Source organism: Bos mutus, chromosome 5 (genome assembly GCF_027580195.1).
Source record: "Bos mutus isolate GX-2022 chromosome 5, NWIPB_WYAK_1.1, whole genome shotgun sequence".
Lineage (NCBI taxonomy): Eukaryota > Metazoa > Chordata > Mammalia > Artiodactyla > Bovidae > Bos > Bos mutus.
Window position 1 is genome coordinate 35,809,227 of NC_091621.1, and position 14,960 is coordinate 35,824,186.

Sequence of the window (14,960 nt, forward strand, 5' to 3'; positions counted from 1 at the left end):
GTTCACATGAAGAAACCTTGTGTATGTATATTAGTAAAAGTATACATAAGTACATGAAATTCTAAACCTGGGTGCCCTGAGGCCCTGAGGCCCTAAGGCACAGAGATTTATAAATTTATCTATGGTGATACAGATTGGCAGTATCTGCATTGGCAGAGCTGACTAAACCCACCTTTCTTGGCTCCCTTCCTTTCTTTTTAAAAAATTTTTAAATATAAATTTATTTATTTTAATTGGAGGTTAATTACTTTACAATATTGTATTGGTTTTGCCATACATCAACATGAATCCACCACAGGTATACACGTGTTCCCCATCCCGAACCCTACTCCCTCCTCCCTCCCCATACCATCCCTCTGGGTCGTCCCAGTGCACCAGCCCCAAGCATCCTGTATCATGCATCAAACCTGGAGTGGTGATTCCTTTCATATATGATATTATACATGTTTCAATGCCATTTTCCTAAAGGGATGTATCTTAAAAAAAATTTTTTTTTGGTTTATTTTATTTAGTTGGCTGCACTGGGTCTTAGTTGCTACATGTGGGATATTTTATTGTGGTATGTGGGATCTAGTTCTCTGATCCGGGATTGAACCCGGACCCCCTGCATCACCAGAAAAGTCCCCTGACTCCCCTTTTAATTCTCCTTTGTCATACTTCAAATGTGATTATTTGCAAGACTACTGAATTATTAAATCACGGTGTTTCACTAGTGGGGAAGGACAGGAATTTGGACCTCCTCAAGGAAGATAAATTTTTCTAGTAATTTATTTTGTGTATTTCTTAAATGTCAGCCATGAGGGTATAGAAGAAGACCATGGTGGGTGAACTAGCTGTGGGTGCCCCCGTGTGGGTGCGGGCTTAGCATGATTCTGTTTGTCTCTTTCATGGGAACAACTACAAAGAAGTAAAAGATGTTGAGCCTCATAAAGTTCCATAAACTTTAAGAGAGCTGGGCATTTGTGGATATGGAACTGATACTCAAGAATTCAAGACTTCTCTCTGAGCACACAAGATTCAGCCCACGTGCTTATGTGTATCTTGGTTGTTGTTTAGTCACTAAGTTATGTTCAACTCTTTTGAGACCCCATAGACTGTAACCCGCTAGCCTCCTCTATCCATGGGATTTCACAGCCAAGAATACTGGAGTGGGTTGCCATTGCTTCCTCCAGAGGATCTTCTCAAGCCAGGAACTGAACCTGTGTCTCCTGCTTTGGTAGGCGGATTCTTTACCACTGAGCCACCAGGGAAGCCCCATGTGTATCTTTACTAAGGGACAAATGTGAGCTGACTTCTATGAGAGGCCAGCTGTGGAAAGGTAGCCACATAGCTATCTGGGTTGTGTGAACCCAGATAATCACCCACACCCACATTAAAACAAGATTTTTCTTTTCTTGCTATTAAGTCTTACAGAGAAATTCATATGAAGTAACAAAAACTTTGGTTTTGTAGATTCAGGTAAATTCATGATTATTGCTTGTTCAGTAGTGATAATATTGTAACATAAGTCAGTTACATGATAAAATGGACTTTAATAATTTTAAAAATAGCTATAATTAATATTTATAAAATTCTTAAAGGTTTAAAAGCACTGTAACATTTTTATTATATTTAACAAATATTTTATGAAAAAGTTATATGGTATGATATTTTGAAAATAGAATCTTTTTTATAAGTTCCCTGGATTTACCTCTCTCAAATGCAGTAAATCTATTTAGGGACAAGGCATTCATACACAAAGCAATCTGTGGGTTCATAGAAAAGAAAACAAATTAATATAAAATAATGTACAAGTAACATATTATTAAAATATTCTCTATTTGTAATGATAAAATTCTTTGCATAATAATCTTGTAATATCACCTGTTACTACTTCTGTGAGTCCTATGTCTCTAGGCAAAGCTAGTGGTTCATAGACTACTTATTCCTCAGGTTCTATGTTGTAATAGAATGATAATAATACTGGTCTTTTTCTTTAAAAGATGAGCTTCTTATATAATACATCTTATGTAAGATAATGCTATCTTAGTTGTTTCTACAGTACACAGTAAATGCTTGCTAGAAGAATGAATTAAAATATTGTTTGAAGTGGTGATCCATTGAAATTTGACAGTCATTTTATGTACAGAGAATTCTATTCAGTAGTGGTAATTATAACAATATTAGGCCTATTATACAATTGAACCCATAAAATGTATTAGAGTGAAAGTCATGGACTCAAAGGCATTGATGAACTTTTCCACTAAAATTTTGGTGAGATATTCATATAGGAATTATATTGTAAACATGTGAGGCTTTTCATGAGACCTGTTATCCCTGGAAATGAAACTTAAAAAGAAGATAATAGATGTACCAGAATATGCCAGATATTTTTCTGTTTTGTTTAATTCACTGTGTTCCATAACTTACATATTATTAGCTAAATATTTTAGACAAGATTATCTGTTTTAGATAAAGTATATAGCAAAAATAAGATTTGAACTCAGGCCTGTATATCTATTAATAGCTCCAAAAACTCTACTAATTTTTTCTTCATAATACCTATTTACTCAAACTAGGAGGTGAGATGGTCAAAAACACTGTTTTGAGTAAGGCAGAAAAACCATCTCAAACAAAATTGTATGAATAAGTTTTATTTTTAAAAATAAATATTTAAAACAAAATTTATTTTTTGTGAACTGGCCGAGAGGAGCAACCCAAGTCCGAGGCCAGGGGCGACAGCAGGGAGGACCAACCCCACATCCAAGGAGCCGTGGCTGCGCGGGCACAGGAGGGCCTAGAGGAGCTATCCCACATTGAAGGTCAGGAAGGGTGGCGGTGAGGAGATACCCCTCGTCCAAGGTAAGGAGCAATGGCTGCGCTTTGCTGGAGCAGCCCTGAAGACATACCCAACGCCTAAGGTAAGAGAAACCCAAGTAAGACGCCAAGGTAGGTGTTGCAAGAGGGCATCACAGGGCAAACACACTGAAACCATACTCACAGAAAACTAGTCAATCTAATCACACTAGGACTACAGCCTTGTCTAACTCATTGAAACTAAGCCATGCCCGTGGGGCAACCCAAGATGGGCAGGTCATGGTGGAGAGGTCTGACAGAAGGTAGTCTACTGGAGAAGGGAATGGCAAATCACTTCAGTATTCTTACCTTGAGAACCCCATGAACAGTATGAAAAGGCAAAATGATAGGATACTGAAAGAGGAACTCCCCAGGTCAGTATGTGTCCAATATGCTATTGAAGATCAGTGGAGAAATAACTCCAGAAAGAATGAAGGGATGGAGCCAAAGCAAAAGCAATACCCAGCTGTGGATGTGACTGGTGATAAAAGCAAGGTCCGATGCTGTAAAGAGCAATATTGCATAGGAACCTGGAATGTCAGGTCCATGAATCAAGGCAAATTGGAAGTGGTCAAACGAGATGGCAAGAATGAATGTCGACATTCTAGGAATCAGTGAACTGAAATGGACTGGAATGGGTGAATTTAACTCAGATGACCACTATATCTACTACTGCGGGCAGGAATCCCTCAGAAGAAATGGAGTGGCCATCATGGTCAACAAAAGAGTCTGAAATGCAGTACTTGGATGCAATCTCAAAAATGACAGAATGATCTCTGTTTGTTTCCAAGGCAAACCATTCATTATCACAGTAATCCAAGTCTATGCCCCAACCAGTAACGCTGAAGAAGCTGAAGTTGAACGGTTCTATGAAGACCTACAAGACCTTTTAGAACTAAGACCCCAAAAAGATGTCCTTTTCATTATAGGAGACTGGAATGCAAAAGTAGGAAGTCAAGAAACACCTGGAGTTTTTGGCCTTGGAATACGGAATGAAACAGGGCAATGACTAATGGAGTTTTGCCAAGAAAATGCACTGGTCATAACAAACACCCTCTTCCAACAACACAAGAGAAGACTCTATAAATGGACATCACCAGATGGTCAACACCAAAATCAGATTGATTATATTCTTTGCAGCCAAAGATGGAGACGCTCTATACAGTCAGCAAAAACAAGACCGGGAGCTGACTGTGGCTCAGACCATGAACTCCTTATTGCCAAATTAAGACTTAAATTGAAGGAAGTAGGGAAAACCACTAGACCATTCAGGTATGACCTAAATCAAATCCCTTATGATTATACAGTGGAATTGAGAAATAGATTTAAGGGCCTAGATCTGATAGATAGAGTGCCTGATGAACTATGGAATGAGGTTCATGACATTGTACAGGAGACAGGAATCAAGACCATTCCCATAGAAAAGAAATGCAAAAAAGCAAAACGGCTGTCTGGGGAGGCCTTACAAATAGCTGTGAAAAGAAGAGAAGTAAAAAGCAAAGGAGAAAAGGAAAGATATAAGCATCTGAATGCAGAGTTCCAAAGAATAGCAAGAAGAGATAAGAAAGCCTTCTTCAGTGATTAATGCAAAGAAATAGAGGAAAACAACAGAATGGGAAAGACTAGAGATCTCTTCAAGAAAATCAGAGATACCAAAGGAACATTTCATGCAAAGATGAGCTCGATAAAGGACAGAAATGGTATGGACCTAACAGAAGCAGAAGATATTAAGAAGAGGTGGCAAGAATACACAGAAGAACTGTACAAAAAAGATCTTCATGACCCAGATAATCAGGATGGTGTGATCACTGACCTAGAGCCAGACATCCTGGAATGTGAAGTCAAGTGGGCCTTAGAAAGCATCACTACAAACAAAGCTAGTGGAGGTGATGGAATTCCAGTTGAGCTATTCCAAATCCTGAAAGATGATTCTGTGAAAGTGCTGCACTCAATATGCCAGCAAATTTGGAAAACTCAGCAGTGGCCACAGGACTGGAAAAGGTCAGTTTTCATTCCAGTCCCAAAGAAAGGCAATGCCAAAGAATGCTCAAAGTACCGCACGATTGCACTCATCTCACATGCTAGTAAAGTAATGCTCAAAATTCTCCAAGCCAGGCTTCAGCAATATGTGAACCGTGAACTTCCTGATGTTCAAGCTGGTTTCAGAAAAGGCAGAGGAACCAGAGATCAAATTGCCAACAGAGAGTTCCAGAAAAACATCTATTTCTGCTTTATTGAATATGCCAAAGCCTTTGACTGTGTGGATCACAATAAATTGTAGAAAATTCTGAAAGAGATGGGAATACCAGACCACCTGATCTGCCTCTTGAGAAATTTGTATGCAGGTCAGGAAGCAATAGTTAGAACTGGACATGGAACAACAGACTGCTTCCAAATAGGAAAAGGAGTACATCAAGGCTGTATATTGTCACCCTGCTTATTTAACTTCTATGCAGAGTACATCATGAGAAACGCTGGACTGGAAGAAACACAAGCTGGAATCAAGATTGCCGGGAGAAATATCAATAACCTCAGATATGCAGATGACACCACCCTTATGGCAGAAAGTGAAGAGGAACTCAAAAGCCTCTTGATGTAAGTGAAAGTGGAGAGTGAAAATGTTGGCTTAAAACTCAACATTCAGAAAATGAAGATCATGGCATCTGGTCCCACCGCTTCTTGGGAAATAGATGGGGAAACAGTGTCAGACTTTATTTTTCTGGGCTCCAAAATCACTGCAGATGGTGACTGCAGCCATGAAATTAAAAGACGCTTACTCCTTGGAAGGAAAGTTATGACCAACCTAGATAGCATATTCAAAAGCAGAGACATTACTTTGCCAACAAAGGTCCGTCTAGTCAAGGCTATGGTTTTTCCTGTGGTCATGTATGGATGTGAGAGTTGGACTGTGAAGAAGGCTGAGTGCCGAAGAATTGATGCTTTTGAACTGTGGTGTTGGAGAAGACTCTTAAGAGTCCCTCGGACTGCAAGGAGATCCAACCAGTCCATTCTGAAGGAGATCAGCCCTGGGATTTCTTTGGAAGGAATGATGCTAAAGCTGAAACTCCAGTACTTTGGCCACCTCATGTGAAGTGTTGACTCATTGGAAAAGACTCTGATGCTGGGAGGGATTAGGGGCAGGAGGAGAAGGGGACAACAGAGGATGAGATGGCTGGATGGCATCATTGACTCGATGGACGTGAGTCTCAGTGAACTCCGGGAGTTGGTGATGGACAGGGAGGCCTGGCGTGCTGCGATTCATGTGGTCGCAAAGAGTTGGACACGACTGAGCAACTGATCTGATCTGACAAATTAGTTAAAACACTTTGCACATCAGCTTACATGCTAATTTTCAAGTTTTTCCCTGTTATTGCAGATAGAAAATACTTTGTGCCAGCTTAACAGTTTTAAGTGACAAATTACTTATATTAATATATATATCCTCACAGCACTAAAACACTAAAAATTTTATGCTGATGTCCAGTATTGCTACTTTCAAAAGTAATGACTAATCCGTTTGCTGGTATTTGTGGATATAAGGGAAACAAGAGATTTAAGGAAGTTCGTTATCACCGAGCAGGCCACGCTTCTCAAATTTCTCTTACTGAATCTAGGCTTCCAGGGACCTAAGGAAGCTTTCTGGATAAAGAAACCAGCGCTGCTCCATCCCAAAGAAGAGTGATTTACTGAGGTGAGGGTTCATTCTGGGAACTCAGGTGTTGCTGATTCGTGGCAGCAAGGAGCCTCGCCTTGCCTGTAGAAAGCAGTGGTATCAGTGTCGGTGTCAGACTTCACCTTGGCCTGAGGTGAGTGCTGCTCCCAGAACAGCTGCCCCAGTTCTCTCCATGTGACCTGAGATGTTGGTGACTCCAGCTCCAGGAAGTGGCCTGTGAATCAGAGGGTAAAACCAGAAGGTGAGGTAGGGCCTGTTTTATGTGGTTTTCCTATCTCTGTGCCATGCTCAGGGGGACTGGGGTCAGTGACAAGAGGTACTTAGGATTCGAGGGGACTGGTATGCAGAGGGTGGGGAAAACTGAGACGATAAAGCCCCTCGATTGAGTATATTATAGGACTCAAATGCCTTCAGAGGTCAGGGGTCCAGGCAGGTAACTCAAATGACTAGAGAAGGCCATTTTGGAGCAGCTGTTTTGCCATTTAAGAATATAGGCACAGCAAGGCCAGTTCTTTAAGTTTTCTGAGAAGCTAGGCTTTCATTTTTTTAAATGTGAAATCTATTTGTTTTTAAATATTTGCAACTAAGTTAGAATTTTCTGTTTTGTTTTGTTTTGTTTTACCTTGTTATGTGGCATGCAGGACCTTAGTTTCCTAACCAGGGATGCATCTGTGCCCTATGCTGTTGGAAGCACAGGGTCCTAGTTGCTGGACCCCAAGTTAGAATTTTAGAGTATTGTGAGGTCAAAGAAAATAATTTAACAGGCCTAATTGTTCACCAGTTTGCAAGCTTTGATATAGGGCAACTATTTGGGACTTTGGAGGGAAAGGACCTGCCACATTCCCTCTGATAGATGGATTTCATTGGTCTGGGATGAGTCCCAAGCATCAGATTACCCTAATGTGAAGTTGAGGTTGAGCCCTACTCACTTAATAGGTGGCATGGGGAGGTGGGAGGGGGGTTCGGGATTGGGAGCACGTGTACACCTGTGGCGGATACATGATGTATGGCAAAACCAATACAATATTGTAAAGTAATTAGCCTCTAATTAAAATAAATAAATTTAAATTAAAAAAAAAATAGGTGGCATGAAGTGATGGAATTCCAGGTGCTGCAAGGCTGTATCAACAAGGCTTCCCTGGCTGCCTTTTCTCCTGCATTCTCTTACGCGACTTCACCAACAGAGCCATAACTTCAATAATTCCCTCTACCTATGTTTCTCCAACTTAAATTGTACATAAGAATCACTCAGGAGCTTATTAAAATTACTAAACACACTGCAGGAGATTCTGATTCAGTTGGTGGGTTCTGGAATTTGCTCTTAACACCCACATTAGTTTACTGTAACACAGATGGTCTGGAGACCACACTTTAGAAACACTGACTCATAATGGATACTGTTGGCTGGCACATCTGTTATTTCAGTCTGGGTTTCTTGCCTAAGTTATAGGTCTGCATACACAACTGCCTGCTGGAAATCTCCATCGTCTTTACCTGGATATCTCAAGCTTATTGTCTGAATCCAAATGTATTATTTTTCTAAAGCTTGCATGCAGATTTATTTTTTTATTTCACTAAAGTGCATCATCATCAACATAGTTGCCCAAGCTAGAAATCTGCATTTGTACCTTTGGTGGGTAGGGACTAGCATTCAGGATGCAAGGGTTTATATTTGGTGGGCAACAGCATGCCCACCAATCAGCTGCTTTCCTATCCAGCTCTTTGTCATGTCTGCTCAACTATCCTCCTGTGGCTTTCTAAGTGTAACCTAGTTCTTCTGGGACAAGCCAATAATAATAACTTTATTTATTGAGGTTTACTCTGTGCCAAGCACTATTCTAAGTGTTTCATATGTATTAACCCAATCTTTTCTTGAAGCCACTGAATTCTGTGTCTAGTTTTTGGCAGCTCCATAACTCCATGAGGCTAAATCTGCTCCCCATCTAACCGGTTGCCAACTGGGACCTCTGCTTCAAAATAGATATTGTCATCTTCCTCCCACAATCATACCACCCACCTAACTACAGATCCCAGGATCTAGGATCCCTGCTAGGGATCCCCCTAGGATCTAGGATTCCAGGGATATTGATGACTGCCTGAATTGAAATAATTTTTAACTATGGTGTAGTAAATCAGGTTGCTACCTCCTCTAAAACAGTGCAGTGCTAGAGTCGGGAGGGCATTCAGAGATTGTCTAGTGTAATTTCCTTATATTACCGACTTGGAAACTGAGGCTTAGGAGTATATAGTGGCTTTCTAAGGGTAAGAAGGATGTAGGAGAGCTGGAGATCAAACCCCAGGTTTCTGTTTCTGTGTCAAATGCTAGAAGGCAAGTTCCCATCATTCTAGGGGAGTTACATGATACAGAAGAGTTTTGCTGTGTATTTTCTGTTTCTGCCTACATGTAGAAAAGTGCCTGGAACAGTGCAGTGATTGCAAATATGTACACCACAGATGTATCGATCTGTGCTAGGTTGGCCACACAGAAAACCCCTTTGACATGAAGAACTGTTGCTATGTTGCAGGAACATTATGTTTAATGTAGTATGTGGATTACTTAGCACCTCTAGCAAAAATGCAATGAAGGAAATAGACAGAAGGTTGTGGCAGCAAGGACCTACCTTAAGTATTCTGCACAAATATCCCTCAAGAGAAATCTGCCCTGGCCACCCTTTCCAAAATTTCCATATCTTTCTCTATGCTCTGATTCTTCCCGTTTTTTTTTTTTTTTCCATTGAAGTGTAGTGGACTTACAATATTGTATCAGTTTCTGATGTACAGCACTGTGATTCAGTATGTGTACGGATTATACTCCATTAAAAGTTATTACCAAGATAATGGCTATAATTCCCTGTGCTATGCAGTATCTTCTTGTTGCTTATCTATTTTATATATAGTAGTTTGTATCTCTTAATCCCATGCCCCTAATTTGGCCCTCCCACTTCTACCTACTTTTCTTAATCGCATTTCTCACTGCCTGAAGTTTTACCATTATGCCTTTTGTGTTAACCACCTATACACTCACTGAAACAAGCTATATGAGAGCATAAGCTTTGTTTTTTTTTTAACCACCACATCAAGAGAAGTATCTGACACAGTAGAATTTCCTGAAAATGATGGTTTTACATTTTGGAATGGAAACTTAAATAACATTCAGCACTTTGGCATTTAGAGGCATAATATACCTCTCCAAATAGAAGCAAAAAAGACCCAGGGGTGTACAATGCTGAAGTCATAATGTGAGAGATTGGATAACATTATTCAGAGGGATATTTACAAAAAACATTTTATCATTGAGTAAATGACTTCTCCCATGTATTTTTATCCTATATTGGAGGAATAACCCAGTACTGCAAGTAAAACCATGATATTTGGACAGGGGATACTTGCTTATTTGTGAATATAATTATAATAGGTTGAATTCCTCCAAAATTCAGATTTACTTGGTAACTCAGAAGTGATTATATTTGAAACTAAGGTATTTATAGTTGTAATTAGTGAAATCATGCTGGATTTGGGGCAGGTCCTAAATCCAATGACTGTATCTGATTTATTTATATGTTAAAAAGCTTTTCGTCTTATATTGGAGTATAGCTCATTAACAATGTTGTAATAGTTTCAGGTGAATAGCAAAGGGTCTCAGCTTATATATATATATATATATATATATATATATATATATATACACACACATGTATGCATTCTCCCCAAACCCTCCTCCCATCCGGGCTGCCACATAACATTGAGTAGAGTTTCATGTGCTATTCAGTAGGACCCCATTGGTTATCCATTTCATGGAAAACATATATACATGTTGATCCCCTATCTCTCCCCCCGGCAACCATAAATTCATTCTCCAACCCTGTGAGTCTGTATCTGTTTTGTAAATAAGTTCATTTTGTATCATTTCTTTTTAGATTTCACTTATAAAGATCCAATGACTGTATCTTTATAAGAGAAAAGAGAGGAAGATTTGGACACAAAGACACAGGAGAGAAGAGGCCATGAAGATGGAGGCAGAGATCGGAGTAATAGAGCTGACCAGCTGAGGGACACCAGGAACCACTAGAAGTTTCAGGTAAGAAAACATTCTCTCCTAGAGTCTTTGGAGAGAGAAGACCCTGAAGTCAAGATGGCACCTTGACTTCAGAGTTCTGGGCCCTAGAACTATGAGAAAGTAAGTATCTGTTGTTTTAAACCACCGTTTGTAGTAATTTGTCACAGCAGCCTAAGAAACAAATACAATGAAGACAGGAGGTAATTTGCTTACTTGTAGATAAAAGGATGTGGATTGTACCATATAAATTAGTCTACAATATTTTGAAGTTAAGTATCATAATACCTAATTGACTAAGTGAAGATAATGCTTTCTGTGAGACTTATCCTTTTTAAAAAGTTAATTACTTTTATTGAAATATAGTTGACTTACAATATTATATTAGTTTAATGTGCACAGCATAGTGATTCAGTATTTTTGCAGATTATACTCCATTTAGGTTATTACAAGATAATGATTATAATTCCCTGTGCTATGAAATATGTCCTTGTTGCTTATGTTTTATGTGTAGTAGTTTGTATGTTAACCTCATACTCCTAATTTGTCCTTTCTCCTCCCCTCTTCTCTTTGGTAACCACAAGTTTGTCTTCCATGTCTGTGAGTCTGTTTCCATTTTGCATATACATTTATTTGTACTTTTTAACCCACATATATTATATCATACAGTTTTTGTCTTTCCCTGTCCAACCTATTTCCCTGAGTATAGAATTAAAGTCTAACCTCATAAGGCTTCAGCATTCTCTTCTACAGTGTACAGGCCCATGTAAGGGATGTGCATGCCCAGTTGCTCAGTGGTGTCCACCTCTTTGCAACCATATGGATATAGCCCACCAGACTCCTCTGTCTGTGGGATTTTTCCAGGCAAGAATATTGGAATGGGTTGCCATTTCCTACTCCAGGGGATCTTCCTGACCCAGTGATGGAACCTACATCTCCATCCACATTGCTGAAAATGGCATAATTTCATTCTTTCTATGGCTAAAATCCCATTGTGTATGCATATCATATATTCTTATCCATGTGAATTTTAGGATTGTTTATTATAGTCTATGAAAGATGCCATGGATATTTTGATAGGGATTGCATTAAATTTGTGGATTGCTTTGGGAAATATGGCCATTTTAGCAATATTAATTCTTCCAATCCAGTAGCATAGGTTATCTTCCATTTTGTATATCATTGTCAATATCCTTCATCAGTGTTTTATCATTTTCAGAGTATAGATCTTTCACCTCCTTGGTTTATTCCTAGAAATTTTATTCTTTTTGATGTGATTTTTAAAATAAAAAAATTTTTTCTCATTCTGATATTACATTATTGGTATACAGGAATTTGGGCTTCCCAGGTGACGCTAGTGGTAAAGAACCCAGATGCCAATGCAGGAGACATAAGAGACATGAGTTCAATCCCTGGGTTGAGAAGATTCCCCTGGAGAGGGAAATGGCAACCCACTCCACTATTTCTGCCTGAGAAATCCTATGGACAGAGGAACATGGTGGGCTACAGTCCAAATGGTCGCAATGAGTCAGACATGACTGAAGTGACTGAGCACATACACACATACAGAAATTCAACAGATTACTATATATTAATCTTGTATCCTGCAACCTTACTGAATTCATTTACTCTAATAGTTTCTGGGTGGAGATTTTAGGGTTCTCTATATGGAATATTATGTCATCCTTAAATAGTGACACTTTTACCTGTCATTGTTTGCACAGACCTATCTTTTTAATGATATCCTAAAACTCAGAGGAGTGGGCCAGGCAGGCCTCTGGGCTGAGCAGCTATGATGGAAGAGAGGACCTAGGCACTGAAAAAAAGGCTTGCAAAGCCCCTCCTTATTTTTCCAAAAGTTGAGACAGTTGAGGGTGGTGGGGATGTCTCCCCTTAACCCTTAAAGGAGGCAGGGAGAACAGCCCTTCTAGTCTATGGGCAGAGTTAAGCTACTGTTTTTCATTTCTTGGCTACATTCTGTATTTACTTCAAATACAGAAGTAAATCATTTTCATTTCTTAATTTTAAAAATTCCTGCTGCTAATTATTTCTCTTATCTTTTGTTTTAGTCTCCCGTATCCTATCTTCCTGCCCTGAGGCTCTTAGCGCTAAAATAACTGGAACTGAAAAGTCCTTTTTCAACAAACTGGCTTTCCCTACTTCTTCAAAGACATTATTCACTATCCCATACAACCTTTTCCTGTGAATGGGCCATACCATTCCTGATTCTTCCAGCTTCTTCTCCATATCCCTTCTTCCCACTGTCTCTCCTCCTGGTTTTTCTCTCTTTCTCCCCTGGTTCAGTGTGTACTGACTGAAAACCTTATGAGTAATGAGCACTGTTTCTGTGTATTCCCCTTTGCCTGGCATTTCTTCTTTCTCCCTTTTCTGCTTATCTAAATTCTCTTTATCCTTCATTGTTTGCTTCAAACATCTTCTTCCATCTGGTGTGATACAGCAATTCATAAGGATGGCTTTTTTCTCTATTTCAAATTTGTATAGACCTTATGGTCAAGTTGAATGCATTTGGCCTTCATCACATGTCACCTTTCATTAGTATTTATGGTGATTTTAATCCATCTCTTCTTTGCTTATTTACATGATGAGTTTCCTGCGGAGACAGACATGCTGTGTTTATCTTTGAAACCTCAGCACCTTAGAGTGCTTTAATGGACTAGTTGCTTTGGATAGATTTATAGATTGGGTGGTGTATTTGGTACTTTACATGAAATCAAGAGGGTTTTTTTTCCTCATTTTTTTCCTTTCTTTTGTGTTTTTTAAATTATGATAACACATTTACAGGAGACTTGGAAAATACAGAACATAGTCACATATATTCCACTATATGTTACCATTATTTTAAGTAGATAAATTAAGATTTTTAGTTGGAATTTCAATATCAAACTCTCAAAATTAATAGAATGAATATTTGGAAAATTAGAAGGATATAGTAGATCTGGAAAGCACTGTGAACCAATTCGACATAGTTAAGATTTATACAATTTTCACACAAGAGTAGGATACAAATTCTGTTCAAGTTCCCACAGACTGTAAACCAGGAGACATTGGAACATCTCTAGGGACATAAAACAAGGTACAAAAATTTCATGCTCTAAAGGTATTGAAATCAAACAGAAACTGTTCTCTTATCACTGTGGAATTATGTTAGAAATCAATATCAAAAGATATCTGAAAATAACCCACATATTTTCAAGTACAATGTGACACTTACCAAGAGAGATCTTTGAGTTAACTATTGAAAGCCTCAATAAAGTTAGAAGGCTGAAAAAACACAGAGGGTGATTGCAGGGAAGAAAGCATTTAAATGAGAAATTAGTATCAAAATGAGAAATTAATATCAAGGATACTTAAAAAAAAACATGTATTTGGAAATTAAATATCCACTCTAAAATGATAGGTGTATCTAGAAGCTATAACAAGGAAAATTAGAAAATATTTTGACAGAATAAAAAAGAAAAGAGAATTTATCAGAATTTGTTGCATGCAGCTGAAGCTGCTAATCAAGAGTTTCGAAGTCCCTCAAATCTAGCCTCTCCCCCTTGGGCTGTCTATGAAACCTGTCTAAGTGGATCTACTGGAAACAGTCTGAAGAAGAAAAAAAAAAAAAAGCCATTTGTTTTAGGAGAAATGAAGCAGGAAGAAAGTGAAAGTCAGCTCAAAACTTCCCAAAGGCAAATTTGCCATTTAAAACCAGCAGTCACATTCCTGTGGATGAAGTCATCCCCAACCTCAGTCAAGTACTGCTTCCTGGAAGTGAAGGGCTAGTCAGTTCTTAGGGCCTCTGTATATGTAAGAGTGGGTGTGAGGCAGAGGGGAGAGATCAAGAAGAGGCAGTAAAAAGAACTAAAGTGGGTGGGCAGTGAAACAATTGACCCTCTCTGTCATCGTAGAAGAAATGGCCCTTTGAAGGAACTGCTGCATTTATGCAGATTCTTCAGGATGGGCATAAGACAGGGCAAATGCTGGCCACTAAGCAGGTGACAGCTCTACTCTTCCTATGACTGCTAGTCTACGCTTTGTTTGCATGACTCTTGTTTTAAAACCTGTACAGAAAAATCCCTCTGCCAAGCCCTTAATAGGCTAAAGTGGGGGCTAGGTGAATCAGTCATTTGGTAAAAGAAACTCCATGGAAATATAAGCAGGGCAGGGAGGAGATAAATAATTATGATAATAAGAAGATCATTTATGGAGAACTTAATATGAACCAGGCCAAATGTTAAAAGTGTAAGACACATTAGTTAATCCCTCTAACAGCCTATAAGGCAAGTACTACTAATGTATAGAGACGTTCAGTAATTGGCTTAATATCACATTGCCACTATCTGGGCAGAACCAGGATCCCACAGCAAAGGCTCTAATGGTCCAAGCAGTAGACAT

General features: G+C 39.0%; 1 protein-coding gene across 1 annotated transcript in view; it reads left to right on the top strand.

Moving 5' to 3' along the window:
* The first annotated feature begins 6,086 nt into the window (after positions 1-6,086).
* The window catches only part of TMEM117 (transmembrane protein 117), a 609,728-nt gene continuing 600,854 nt past the window's right edge, over positions 6,087-14,960 (top strand). The window contains exons 1-2 of the mRNA XM_070370659.1: positions 6,087-6,641; positions 10,426-10,586. The gene's annotated coding sequence lies outside the window, so the exon portion shown is untranslated. The remainder of the gene's footprint in view (positions 6,642-10,425; positions 10,587-14,960) is intronic.